Source organism: Triturus cristatus, chromosome 7 (assembly GCF_964204655.1).
Source record: "Triturus cristatus chromosome 7, aTriCri1.1, whole genome shotgun sequence".
Lineage (NCBI taxonomy): Eukaryota > Metazoa > Chordata > Amphibia > Caudata > Salamandridae > Triturus > Triturus cristatus.
The window spans coordinates 177,167,498-177,182,597 of NC_140590.1; the positions used below are offsets into that span (position 1 = coordinate 177,167,498).

The following is a 15,100-nucleotide window of genomic DNA, read 5'->3' on the forward strand; positions in this document are numbered from 1 at the left end:
AGCCAAGAGCTTTGTGATAAGATAGCAAAATGTTTTTTAGATAAAGTCGAGGCCATCTTCTCTACTTTCACACACTCCACCACAAAGGCCCATATGACTGACAAACCTTATGCTAAGCCTTTACTGATCTCGTCTCCACAGTTTGACAAACTCGTCTCCGTCACGGTCACAGATACCTCCAAAATGATCATGATGTCAAGGTTGGGCTCACCTTTCGATCCATGCCCACTTTCTATACTCAAACTAGCACGTGAGCCTACCGCACTTACGCTCACATGCATCATCAATGCTATGTTTGAAGAAGGCTAATACCCCAAAGCATGGAAAAGTGCCTCCAGACTATCCCTTCTGAAAAAACCCAGTCTGGATCCCAAAGACACCAATAATTTCAGACCCATTTCCAGACTCCCACTCCCAGCAAACATCACAGAAAAAATCATGAATTCTCAATTTAGCATTTTTCTGGAAGAAATCAAGGTATTGGATACCACCCAATATGGATTCCGGGATGGGCACAGTACTGAGTCAACACTCCTTAAATCCACTGAAGAAATTAGGATTACTTTGGATCAGGGAGGAAAAGCAGCCATGATCATGTTAGACCTCTCGGCGGCCTTTGATACGTTCCATCACGGCCTTCTGATGGACTGGCTTAAGGAGATTAGAGTCAAGGACACCACCTTGAAGCTGCTTAAATCATTCCTATCAGACAGAGTACAGACGTTATCCCTTGGGGATTTCACGGCGAAACCAGTTTCACTGCCTTGTGGGAGTCCCTAAGGGGTCTTCCATTAGTCTGACTCTGTTTAATATCTATGTCTCTCAGTTGGCTCCTCTGATCGAATCCTATGGTTTCAATTTAAATTCTTACGCGGATGACACACACATCATTGTGTCACTGCTTCCTGATGGGATACAGAGAACAGCTACTCGCTTCCACGACTGCATGACAGCCGTGGGTAACTGGATGGCTCAAAATTGCCTGAAGCTTAATTCCAGTAAGACGGAGGTGATTCTATTCGGTGATATCCCAGATTTCTGGTCTCCAATATGGTGGCCAGATACAATGGGTTCTCTGCCGACCCCTATTAGGAAGGTAAAGAACCTTGGAGTCTATATAGACAACAAGCTCAGTTTCAAGGATCAAGTGAACGCGATGGTCTCTGTGACATCTTATACGCTGAGATCTTGCAAGAAGATCATGCCGTTCCTACCCAAAGAGAGCCAACAAACTGTTATTACCGCCCTAGCAATGTCCAAACTAGATCATTGCAACAGTCTTTATCTTAATATCCAGGAAGGGCTCATGGGAAGACTCCAACTGCTGCAAAACGCAGCCTCCAGACTACTGACTGGCATACCTAAATATGCCTCAATCTCAGCTGAGATTAAAAAGTTACACTGGCTGCCCGTCAAAAAACGCATTCGTTTTAAAGCCCTGTGTGTGGTCCATAAATCCCTGTAAGGAAATGGACCACTGCATCTTAAACAGCATTTCCATTGGTATGTTCCTGGTAGATCTTTCCGCTCTTCAGCAGCAAAACTGGTACGAGTGTCCTTTATAAAAAGGGCTAACTGGGGAGGCAGACGCTTTGAAGTGGGTGCTGCCAAGGCATGGAACTAGCTCCCGCTGCATCTTAGGTGCATAATTAATCATCTTGAGTTCAGGTAGGCCTTGAAGACATGACTTTTCTCGGTCTAACTAGTTACTTTCCCTGCCCGTGCTCTTAGGTCGCCGTAGGACATTGTGTTTCAGCGCCAGGACACCTTCGGGTAACAGTTTGCGCTTCAGAAATATCAATAACATTATCATTAACAGTGAGTTAACGTGAGTGCCTCTTGCACTTGAGACACAGTGAGTATATTTGAGTGCATCTTACACTACAGGATGCAGTGAGTATATCTTAGTGCTTCTTACACTACAGGATGCGGTGAGTATATCTGAATGCCTCTTACACTACAGAATGCAGTTAGTATATCTTAGTGTATCTTACACTATGAGATGCAGTGAGTATACCTGAACGCCTCTTACACTACAAGATACAGTGAGTTAACGTGAGTGCCTCTTGCACTTGAGATACAGTGAGTATAATTGAGTGCATCTTACACTATGGGATGCAGTGAGTATATCTTAGTGCCTCTTACACTACAGGATGCAGGGTGTATAAGTGAGTGCCTCTTGCACTACGGAATGCAGTGAGTATATCTGAGTGCATCTTACACTACGAGAAAAAGTGAGTAAATCTGAGTGTCTCTTACACTACGGGATGCAGTGATTATATCTGAGTGTCTCTTACACTACGGAATGCAGTGAGCATATCTGAGTGCCTCTTACACTACGAGATACAGTGGGCATAGCTGAGTGTCTCTTACACTACGGGATGCAGTTGATTATATCTGAGTGTCTCTTACACTACGGGATGCAGTGAGCATATCTGAGTACCTCTTAGACTACGAGATACAATGAGTATATCTGGGTGCATCTTACACTACGAGATACAGTGAGTATATCTGAGTGTCTCTTACACTACGGGGTGCAGTGATTACATCTGAGTGTCTCTTACACTACAGGATGCAGTGACCATATCTGAGTGTCTCTTACACTATGGGATGCAGTGAGCATATCTGAGTGCATCTTACACTACGAGATACAGTGAGTATATCTGAGTTCATTTTACACTACAAGATACAGTGAGTTAATGTGAGTGCCTCTTGCACTTGAGATGCAGTGAGTATATCTGGATGCATCTTACACTACAGGATGCAGAGATTATATCTGGGTGTCTCTCACACTACGGGATGCAGTAGCATATCTGAGTGTCTCTTACACTATGGGATGCAGTGAGCATATCTGAGTGCATCTTACACTACGAGATGCAGCGAGTATATCTGAGGTCATCTTACACTACGAGATACATGTCCTTCTGAAGATTGAGCCGGGAGCGACCACTGTTTCAGGGTATTTTATCTCGTACATTTTAAAAAACCTTTACTGAATTGTGCTCAGCGCAAAGCTGTTTTAACCTTTCATTGCGATTTTGCACATTGCTGTAACAGAGCAGGTCCCGAGGAGTCTCATTGACCCGGACACTAAGCATTTCAGCAGTAGTGTTCAACACGCACCTCTGCCGCCCCCTGGCCGATAGAGAAAAGCACTTCCTCGACCTCTTGCTATAGGCTAGTGATGTTGATAGCCAAGCCTATTATTTGAATACTGAAATGTACACTTGTCTGCACACTCTGGCAGGCTTGTCATGAGACACTTCAGCTTTTATGAATATTGATTCCAAGGACTTCTAACACACAGACCAACTTGCACCAGCTCTCCTAACGCGTTCTGGGGTATTCCTAACAATTCTTTTTACTCGTATTTTGGACGTTTTCACAATCAAATACGTGCACATCCAGTACTGGAAATCACCTTCTATGGGGCAGATTTACAAGAAAGTGACGCATCTGTAAAGATGCGCCACATTCCCTGCGCCACCCTGAGTAACCCTTGCACCCATATGGATGTGCCATAATTACAATACGGCCCACCTTGGCAGAAGTGTCAGAAATTCTGACGCATCTGTCGATGCAAAAGTCACGCACTGCTGGAGTCATATCGCAAGCACAACGCAACTCCAGCAATGCAGGGGAGGCTTATCCTCATTGTGCTGCATCACTCCTTACGCCTGCTTCAAGCAGGCGTAAGAATTTGACGCAGTAGCGTCCTAGATGTGGCGCAGTGAAATCTTGTAGATTTCACTGCGTCACTTCTATGAGGCTATTTTTGCTTTGGAACACCCACCCTTCATACATTATACCTGACGCAGGTATAATGTGACGCAGGGCTTTACAACGTGACGCATCTCCCTAGCTGCATTGTAAATGGGCCGTATTCTTATGCTGCTGCTGCGTCACAAAGAGTGACGCAACAGCGGCACAAAAATGACGCAAAGGGCCTGTAAATCTGCCCCTATGTATTATGTGGTACGTGCCACACATCAGCATGTTCCTTTTGGGAGTTCATAGCACACTACTACTTAGCAGCTGCAGTCAGGCACGCAACACCCATTGGGCTCAAAGGGCTTCAGCCCATCCTCCCCGCCGCCCCCCCTCGTGTGAGTCAGCCCAGGCTGAGACAGCTTCCTGGGCACACACACACACACAGATTTTGAGCTGCTGTGCACTGGCATTCGTTTTCTTGCAGCCTCACCCAAGTACTTCACAGGTCTTTAAAAGACCATTTACATGTTAACGAGGCTTTGTTGTTTTTCACCCCTTCTTAGAGCCCCTGCATCTCCACTCTGCATATTGCTGGAAGAGTCAACCCCGCCTACATTTTTGGTAGTCCCCCCGATATGTGGCTCTAGTTGCGCCTCTGGCTGCAGTGCTATACCAACCCAAGCTCAGCTGAGACAGCCAACGACAGCTCCTTCTCCTGCTTGGAGAAACTGTCAGTGCCAACACATATTTCACAAGTATGGTTCACACAGTGGACACATTTCCACGAGTCCTCATAATGAATTCTGGTATATGCAGTTCCAACAATGCATTGCCCCACATTTTGTAGATTTTCACCGTGTGACAGATATTTACAGGTATGTGTCCCTCAGCAGAGGAAAGCTTTTCTTTTAGGGGGAGCAAAATATGCTTATATAGAATTAGCCTGCCGCAGCTTCTTGTTTAGCGAGGCACACACCGAGCTGCAGTCTGGTATCTGAATGCCCTCACACATCCTTAATTCAGTATACTGGCGAGCCCCTTGCCACACATCTCACTCTTCCACACCAGCACACTTGGCTGCCTCCTTGTGTTCTCTGCCAGCCCCCACAGATCTGGCAGTCACTGTCACTGCACAATGTCGCAGCTGATCACAACCGCACCGCACCACTAGTACTTTGTCCCAGTACTAGAAGACATACCCTGGTTTAAAGCTGCATGGTAATGTGCCGCCCTCTAGTTTCTGAAAGAAGTGCTAAATCCTTGCAAGAAGGCTCCAGACTGGTGGGTTTCCTCCATATGCGGCACTTTTTCGAGTGATTTGGGGATTTCCCACAGCCACCAGGCTGTAGATGAAGCCACCTTCTTGTCGTGCAATACACCTAATCGCCTAGGGAAGGAACTCAATAGGAACTAAGTACTTTTGCTGTATTGGGAGCAATTCTGTGCTATTTCGCAGTATTCTTGCAGTTTCGGGTCTGCCATCAACCCTACCCAGCTGTACTACTGCTGCGCCCACACTGGAACTACACCTGGGCTGCAGTAACCTTCTTCCAGTACTGGATCCAACCCCTATCAGAAGAATTAGTCCTCATCTTCCATTGCTGGAGCTGGACCTGTACTGTAGTATCACTGCTATTCAAGTACTAGCAGGAACGTGGCCTATAGTACCATTATTCTGCTAGTACTGTCGTCAGGCCTTTCCAGCTGTCCCCTTGTTGTAACAGCACTGGAACCTATTCATAATTGCAGTACCCTTGCTGTTACTGAGCCAGCCTCTGTAAGCAGCAGAGCTGCTTCTTTTCCAGTACTGGAACCACACCTGGATTGCCGTACCCCGTTCTGATCCTTAGAGGCTGTTCTAGTACCGAAAGCAAACCTGGATTGCCATACCCCGACCGAGCATTCACTCTTCTGGAAGTTGAAATAAATATACCATGGCAGATTTACAAGCCCCTTGCATCACTTTGGTGTCAAATTTCCCATGTTAAAAGTGGCGCAAAAGTGGTGCAAGGGGCTTGTAAATTTGCCCCACAGTATTTTTGAGAACTACAGTGTTGGAACCGCAGGTAATCAGTACTATTGTGATTGTTCCAGTACCGGACCCAAGCAAAAGTGCCCAGTTCCAGAAGAAAATCCAGACTGCAGCCCTCTTACTTTGGCTTCCTACAGTACCGAAACCTACATAGGCCCATAGTACCCCTACTGGCTAGTACTAATGTCACATCTGCCACGCATTGCACTTCCTCATGTAGCATCCGACCAAAATATAAAGGTATTTTGTTCTTCTATTCAGTACCAGAACGTGATAGGAACAACAATACCACTAGTACACGAAAACCACGACCACACTGGTGGGGCCAGATTCCGTATCCCAAATTTACTGGCCGATAGTATTTATTGCCTGCTAAAAAGTGTGGAGGGAAGAATACAATGTACCAATTATGCTTTTTCCCTCTCATCCGTATCCAATAACTACAAACTCTGAATTTAGCTTTTGTAGATTTATTACAAAGCCAGGAACAACAGAATACAGACACACCTCATAATCAAAGTATAAAGATACATAAAAACTAATACAGAGCCCAATCTACAAATATAGTTCATATGGCACAATAGGCACAGAGCAATGAATTTCAAAACCAGAACACAGCTGAGTATAGACACTGCGTCCAAATCTCTTTTCATTTGCATTTCCAAATTACAGAATAATCTGTCTCTACTCTACTTCTAATCTGCCCCTACTCTACTTCCTAATTTCCCAGAAAGATTTCCCGAAAGGTGTCAGCACGTGTTGACTTCCTAAGAAGTACACTCATGTTAAATGGGTCAAGTAGCGTAAAGCCACAGATCTCGTTCTAAGATGCTCTCCTTTCTTAGTAAAAAACAGAAGTCCTGCAAATCTGTTCCTGTGCCTAATACAAAAAGACAAAGTTACACCCCTAACGGGTCATATGGTACATTATTCCATGAACACCATCTTTGAGTAACTTTCCACAACGTCTAATTAATTTCACAGCGTTGTCCGCCGACCTTGGTTCCCAAGTTTCACCAGGCACTGAAGGTGTCCTCCCTTCCCTCTGTCCGAGCTCTTCAAAGGCATTCCGTTCCTCCCACGTATCTTCTTAAATCTAAAATAACAAGGTAAAATTCCTGCACCTGCAGTAGGGGTGAAAAGAATACCTTCTACACACATACATTTTAATTAGCTCCAGACCTAAGAACAAACGTGGAGAATTAAAACCTTTAAGAAAAACTAAAGTTAGGCCTACAATTCTGACTAACCTAAGAACGTCCGTTAATATGCACTTGTTATACAGGCCTTTCTATGAATCTTATAACAGTGAATGCATTTAATTTACCTATTAGTAATTATATACGTGCACAGTTACATGTTTTCTCTAAACATGTGCAAAACATTAATCAATCCTGTATAAGTGTCACAATTTCATTCTACAGATTCTTACATGAGGATATATGAACCACGTTTTAATATGCACCAAGTCCAACAAAACATTTAGTATATATGAGTGCAATTCGTACATGAATATAATGCACCCCTTACAAATTTCAGAGCATCGAGCGCTTTATCAGTTCCCCTCATGATGACATGTGTCATCAAATACAACACTTTTCCCTGCCATGTTCTCCTCTCAGAAAAGACTGACCTAAACAGAAGATGTAGCCTGTCTTCCCTGCCTATACTTTTCCACATTCTTAAGATTCTGATAGTGACTGTTCTGCAGTCTTTCCATCTGCCTTTCCCATCTTCTAAGGGAACTCTCAGACTGTCTTGCTCTGTGACACTTAAAAGCTCTAAAGGCACCCAACAATAAATAATACAAATCACAACTTATATGATAGGTTTTAGAATGTATCCAATGATTCTTTGTCCCAAGCTTCCACACCAATTTCCAACCCTTCCAAATGCTTAGCCAACTTTATCCCAGATCCCGTCTGTTGCCAAATCATGTATGTTATGATGTATCATAGTGATGTTACTTATATATTTCTTTAAATCCTTGCTATTGTGCGGAATATAAGTACAGCACTGTTGAACCCTCAATAATTTACAGACTCCGACACCTTTTGCCAATAAAACATCTAACGCAAGATGGTTCTGAAGAACCATGGCCGTTAAGAGACCATCTCCCCATCAACAAAGCAATAAAGTTCAAACAGGATTCACTGACAACTTGTCCACTAGTGTAGACAATCTTCTAATCTTTACATCATTCAGAATCACTCCTAAGCTGGGTATCATTGCACCAAACACATCTCCAACAATTTCTCCTACACTCGTACCACGTTTCTCTTCCAATGACCACACATCTTCCACATGGAATATTTTTTGAAATACCACAGACAAATAACATGTTCCGTACCAATTTGGAGGTAGTCGAACATTTGTATCTCTTCCACATACAAAATACACATAGAGCACTATGGTCAATTTATCCAGTAGCGCCTTCTTTATCCTTTCTTCAATCAGGAAGACATGCTCACATTCACTCTCTCCTACGAATATTTTATCATAATATGTCTGTCTGTCTAATACATAGTTTCCCTTTTTGCTGCAAATCTAAAGCTATTGGACCAGAACTTCCCTTTGCCTTATGATCTAGTTCTTCTTGGTCAAAGCCTGGAACAAACTGCCCAAAACCCTCAGACAACTCACCCAGGAAAAACCTTTTAGAAAACTTCTTAAAACCTGGATTTTCACTCTCCCAGACAATTATTCCAAAGCAGCTATCTAGTCCTCCTGGACTGGTTCTCATAGGATCTTTAGCGCCAAGATGCTCCCTTCGGAGCGAACGCTGCGCTCTATAAGTACCCCACAAATATCAAATATCAAATATCTTGGGTCCATGGAATCACCTGATGCTTTGGGTCAGGCCTAAATAGTGCCTGTCTGTGTCTATCCTCTATTTGGTCCACAAATTTCTTTTCTATGTCAGATAACATACAGGTCAAATTGTGTCAATGGGCATATGCTGTGTCTAAAGTTACTTTGTGCATAAAATACTTTGACATCCTGTCTTCCTTCTTATAATAATCATTCTTGTTTAAATATTTTAGTACAGGGACTTCAGGGAGCACTACATCATAATTAGAGAAATAGTACTCAAAATGAGCTTTACCATAAAACATACTCAGCAGAACGCTACACGTGATGCCACAAGTCAGAGGTAAGTTAAGATATCTAATACCCTCCTCTACTGATGCTGGCAACTGAATACACCCAAAACAATCCTTTGCCTCCTTTGTATCCACGTACTCATACAACAACCATGCATTCAAGGTAAAGTCACCCTTAGAAAGATCTACATGTAATAGACGACTAGTTTCTCTGATCATATCCTCATCTGATTCTGATGCACCCTCCCTTATGTCTGGTGTATAAGGTGAGGGGGGGTCCCTCTTTCTACTTCCTCCACGACATTGGACTATAGTGGTGATAATCACTACTGTAATGACTACGATTACCCCCACTATGAGTGTACCTATCATACATTTCTGCCTATGGCTCGAATTTCCGGACTCCATATTGAATCAGTTTTACCACTTGGTGCAGGAATGAAAAAACAAAGTCTCTTCCTTTCTTCTTAAGGGTTTTTTTTTGCATATAAAGTTCTCACCTGATTTTTTTTATGTCTGTGAGTTCTCTGTATTCAATTTGCTAATGATAATCTAAAGTTAATGAAAAGCCATCCATATCCCTCTTTCTTCTTCTATTGATAATTCCCTAAGTATATTCTTCTTCCACTCGGGCCTAGGTTATCTTCTTTTAGAGCAATGTTCATATATTTTCTCTCCCTTTATTCAGTTCAGTTTTCATCGTGAGGGACATCTAGTAACGACTAGTCGAACTACAACTCTTTGCAGAATTATTTTGATATTGGACACTATATTATTCTGTGCCCACAGCTAATCTTGTCCCATAATGCTTTGCAGGGCCTTTGGTTGGGATTGTATTTTGCCCATAACTGTGCTTGGGAAGGTCCTAAGAGGAAGGGACCACCACTGAATCGTTCACCAGCATGATATGCTCTTTGTGTTCAAGGCATCTGCTTGATCCTCCCCCTAGGTTAGGGGGGACCCCAAAATCATCACCTCTCTCATTACCTAATAATTTAATTTTCAAAGTTCAGTTTTGTGAATTGGTGATATGCTTTTTAGCATGTAAAAGTGTTTTATCAAAGCATTTGTGGGTGTTGTTGATTTTGCTGCTACGCTATGTGTTTTAGCACAGTTTTTGCAGTGTGCTATGTGCATTTTGCATAGTAGGGCAAACTACTCTATGAGCGTAGCGCCCAGGTTTAATTGCTACGGTATTTAGCATAACGCAGACTTTCGTCCACCGACTTATTCTACCAACATATCAGATGTTGCTGAATCATCAAACTTTCTCAGCCCTCAATCCTAACACAAATTTCGAGACAAACTGTCTCATATCTTTTTGTTCAAGAACATCTAGGCAACTATGCTGTTTAAAGGCCAATAAGAGTCTCCCGTGATAATCATGCACTGATTCTTTCGGCTCCTGGGTAGTACGATCAATCTTGAGCCAATCAATAGTTCGAGGGGCTCTTTAGACTGGAGCCACGTAATTGCCTGTTCATATTTTTTCATCACCTCTGCTGATGGTTGGTTCAGAAGTGGGCCACTCAATTGCGATCTTGCAAGTCCCCCACAAATCCCCTGGGACCACTATGACAAATAGGGTATTCAAATCTATCCGCAAAACCTTAGAGATTTTCACAAACCGATCAATTTGTTTGTACCATTCCGCAGCCTTCTCCCTCAGCAGAGGGAAATCATTTGTAATGGACACCAAGTCACCCCTGCTCCAAGGCACATGAACATACCCTCCATTCTGCACTTCCTGTAGAGGGAAGTTTCCTACTCTCTACCCAGGAGGCGGGTATCTCCTATTCCTCTCCTGACGGTCTTTTTCTTAGACCACTTCTCTTCCCATCTATTCAATGCTTTCCATGCCCTCATTTTTATGACTAGTTCTCGAATATGTGCTTTCAATCCTACTACTCTCTTCTCCTCCAATTCCTGGTCTGTGTAATTTAATCTGTGATTTCCCTGTAACATTTTAGTTTTAATCAAATCTACATCATACTTCTGCACCAACTGAACCAATGCCCCGTGAACTCTTTTTGCCTTTTTAGTGACATCTTTGGCCACAAATAGCAATTCATCTGGTTCATATAGATCCACTATTTCCAATGGCAGATTTCCATCTATCACCTCATCGACCTCTGCCATCAATTTCAGTACATCAATTAATGTTGCCTTCACTGCAAACTTCAATCCTTCCTTGATTTGTCACATTGCATGATCCCTCTCTATCACAACTTTGACTTCTCCAATCTTCTTTCGGACCCTCAACCTGAGTGGTGTGCCGATCCTCTCTCTCACAACTCTGATTCCTCAATCAACTTTCCAATCCAACATTCGAGACATCAGGTCATGTTCTAAATGCCTATTGTCTCATTCCTATTTCAGCTTGACTCCTCATACTTTCCCATACTGGTGGAACCCACATTCGTATTTTTGACCTAGAATTTCCCAATGCTCCTGTTTGTCTCACTTCCGATCCTGAAGGGTCTGCCGTTACTGACAAAGGGGTACTAGTCTCCACCGGCCCCAAGGGCGCGCTTGTCCCCATAGTAAGACTCCCTCCAGAGATAGTATCTTCACTTATTCCCGCTTGCAGTTGCCTCCCACTCTCTCCCGTACTCGGATTGTATAAACTACTGGTCCAATGGTAACCAGTACCGTAAGGGCTTCTGGCAACCATACATCACAGTTAGGTCCTCTCATCTCAGCATTTCCAAGTTCCGATCCTAGCAAAATTTTTCCCACTACTCTTGAACCTACACCTGTCAGATCCGATCCCACTCCTTCTGGGCTTCTGTCTACCAGTTATCGCTTTCCCTATTCAGACTGAGGGTTATAAGGTGGAGGATGCTCTGCAACAATCTGTCTAACAAACTGTCATCTCCTGTGTTTTCCGTCCTTGCGCTAGCTCCCAGTAGCAACAATGGACACAACCTCTCTCCTTCTATGGTATCTACCCTCCAATTCTTCAATTGCGCATCCCACCAGGCATCCTTATATGACTTCATTGCCTTTCTCATCCTTCCCTGAGAATTTCCTCTTCGCCTAGCTTGTGCTGCCCGCATCCATGCATCTAGTGCCTCAAATTGTGTGGATCTAGGTGTAGGTTTGAATGAAGACATCAACCCTCTCAATTGATACAGCACATCCAATCGAAATGACCTATATTATCTAAAAGCCTATTCTCCTTCCCTAATCGTATGCCAATTTTGGAGCCACACTATGGTATACAATCCTACATGTGTTGCCATATAATGTGCAGGGGTATCCTCTGGCGAAGCATTCTTCCCCAACCCGAGTCACTACACCTGAATCTCCCCTACATAAGTCTCGTAATACCTTAAAACATCACATTTTTTAACTCAATTGTTACCAAACACAATTTCTCTTTCCAAAATTTCGCCGAGAACTCTCCAATCCCAGCGCAGTGTTACTCCAACTGGCCTATCACAGCGCGGCACACTCTGACATCACTGTTCCCTCTCTTTGGCGGTTCACACTCCTTCACAATTTCAACTCATACATTCACTTTCACATTCACACAACCAAGTAACTGATTACCCAAAAGCTACTAAACCAAGTAACTACCTATCAGGCATCCACAGCAACTTTCAGTTACCTAAAACCAAGTAATCGTCTGTCGTCTAAAAGATCGATAGTATACACCCACTCAAGAACTTTCGCACCTCTTGACCCACAACCTGCGTTAGTCACTCAAATCGCTGTAGTCCACCCCTGACCTGAGGTTTTCCACACGCGACTCTATGAAATCATTCACACAAAGTTCCCTACCCTAAGTGAGCCGTCAATAGCGCTCCTCGACACCCACGTTAATGATCAGACAATTACAATTACAAAACTATCCTGGGATCTTGGACTTCTCTTGAGTCTGTTTTCCAAAAACCTCCTGACCCACACGTGTTCAGACCAGTCAACTAATAACCTCAAGTTCAATCGACTCTCATTCCAACTCTACAAGACATCACACAATCAATTTACTGCAATCTAACACACACAACACTATTCATACTCATGCTACTGCTGTCTCCACTGCACCGTCAGCTTCCACCGATCTCCTTCAACGCCCTCCGTCCACTGCTCTCAATCATCTCTCTTTTGGGCTCTTTAAGTCTAATTATGTTCTAATGTTTCTCAAATTTACCCTCACTTCTAGAGGCAACCATCTATGTCTGCTACCAATTGATGGGGCCAGATTCTGTATCCTAAATTTACCCAGAAATCTCTGGCCAATGGTCTTTATTGCCTGCTAAAAAGTGTGGATGGAAGAATACAATTTACCAATTATACTTTTTCCCTCTCATCCGTATCCAATAACTACAAACTCTGAATTTAGCTTTTGTAGATTTATTACAAAGCCAGGAACAACAGAATTTAGACACACCTCAATCAAAGTATAAAGATACATGAAAACTAATACAGAGCCCAATCTACGAATATAGTTCATACGGCACAATAGGCGCAGAACAATGAATTCAAAAATCAGAACACAGCTGAGTATAGACACTGCGTCCAAATCCCTTTTCATTTGTATTTACAAATTACAGAGTAATCTGTCCCTAATCTACTTCTAAAGTGGCATCCCATCCTAATTTCCCAGAAGGATTTCCTGAAAGGTATCAGCAGGTGGTGACTTCCTAAGAAGTGCACTCACGTCAAATGGGTCAAGTAGCGTAAAGCCACAGAGCTCATTCTAAGATGCTCTCCTTCCTCAGTCAAAAGCAGAAGTACTGCAAATCTGTCCCTGTGCCTAATTCAAAAAGACAAAGTTACACCCCTAACAGGTCACATGGTACATTTTTCCGTGAACACATTCTTTGAGTAACGTTCCACAAAGTCCAATTAATTTCACAGCCTTGTCCATCGACCTTGGTTTTCAAGTTTCACCAGGCACGGAAGATGTCCTCCCTTCCCTCTGTCCGAGCTCTTCAAAGGCGTTCCGTTCCTCCCATGTATCTTCTTAAATCTAAAATGACGAGGTCAAATTCCTGCACCTGCAGTAGGGGTGAAAAGAAAACTTTCTACACACATAAATTTTAATTAGCTCCTGACCTAAGAGCAAACCAGAAAGAAAAACGAAAATTAGGCTCACAATTCTGGCTAACCTAAGAACGTCCTTTAATATGCACTTGTTATACAGGCATTTAGATGAATATTATAACAGTGAATACATTTGATTTACCTATTAGTCATTATATATGTGCACAATTACATGTTTTCTCTAAATTAATCAATCCTTGTTAGACCTGGTACCATTGGCGCGAGTCTCCCTTCCATTTTTCACTGATTGCCTCCTCTGTTTTTGATCTGTTTGCTGGTTTAGATGTTTGGGCACTGTGCCTCTGCTATTCAGTGCCACAGTGCAAGTGCTCCCTATGTTAAATTCATGTATTGATTCGTGACTCCATGATTGGCTTATTTGATTTACTTGTCAGACCTTAGTATAGTGCACCACGTGTGCCCAGAGCCTGTAAATCCAATGCTGCTAGTGTGCTTGAAGCACTGATTGTGCCACCCACAGAAGCAGCTGGTAAATTGTGTCTCAGGACTGCCATTGCAGAGCCTGTGTGCAGTCCAGTACTGCCATATTGACTGGGAAAGTGCACCCACGTGCCAGTCCCTATACCTTCCCTTTACTACATGTTAGCCACCCCTAAGGTAGGCCCAAGGGCAGGGTGCATTGTAAGTATAAGGTAGGACATGCCCTGATGTGTATGGCATGTCCTGATAGTGAATTACAGCCATTTTTATTTTTCACTATTGCAAGGCTACCTGTTCCCATAGGCCAGATTGGGCAGTTTGATTATAACATCTTATAATCCTAACTGAACCAGGGAACATGGTAGAAATTCCAGTTTAGTATGCCTGAACTGAACTCTGAATGATAAAATACATATTTTAGTGAAGTTGTTTTTAACATTCTGTGTTTGAAAATACCACTTTTAGAAAGTCGGTGTTTTCTTACCTAACCATCCAGCCTGCCTCTGCTAGCTTGTGTATTCATGTAGTTGACCTGGTATATGCTGACCACTAATTAAGCTTGTTTCGGGTCCAGGAAAGGCATGGCTTGGCAGTTCGGGCTGGACTGTTCCCATGAGGCACAGGGTCAGACTGATTTGCATATGGCCATGTCTGAACTGGGGTGGCAGAGTGGGCTAAAGAACGGTGATGGATCAAACCCAGATCTGTTGACTGGGTGTGAGTGTTTGATTGGTTCTGATGCTCCGTCCATCACCACCCC

General features: G+C 43.2%; 1 protein-coding gene across 1 annotated transcript in view; it reads left to right on the forward strand.

Moving 5' to 3' along the window:
- Positions 1 to 15,100, forward strand: part of LOC146809161 (IgGFc-binding protein-like) — a 181,530-nt gene that overhangs the window by 12,139 nt on the left and 154,291 nt on the right. The window lies entirely within an intron of this gene.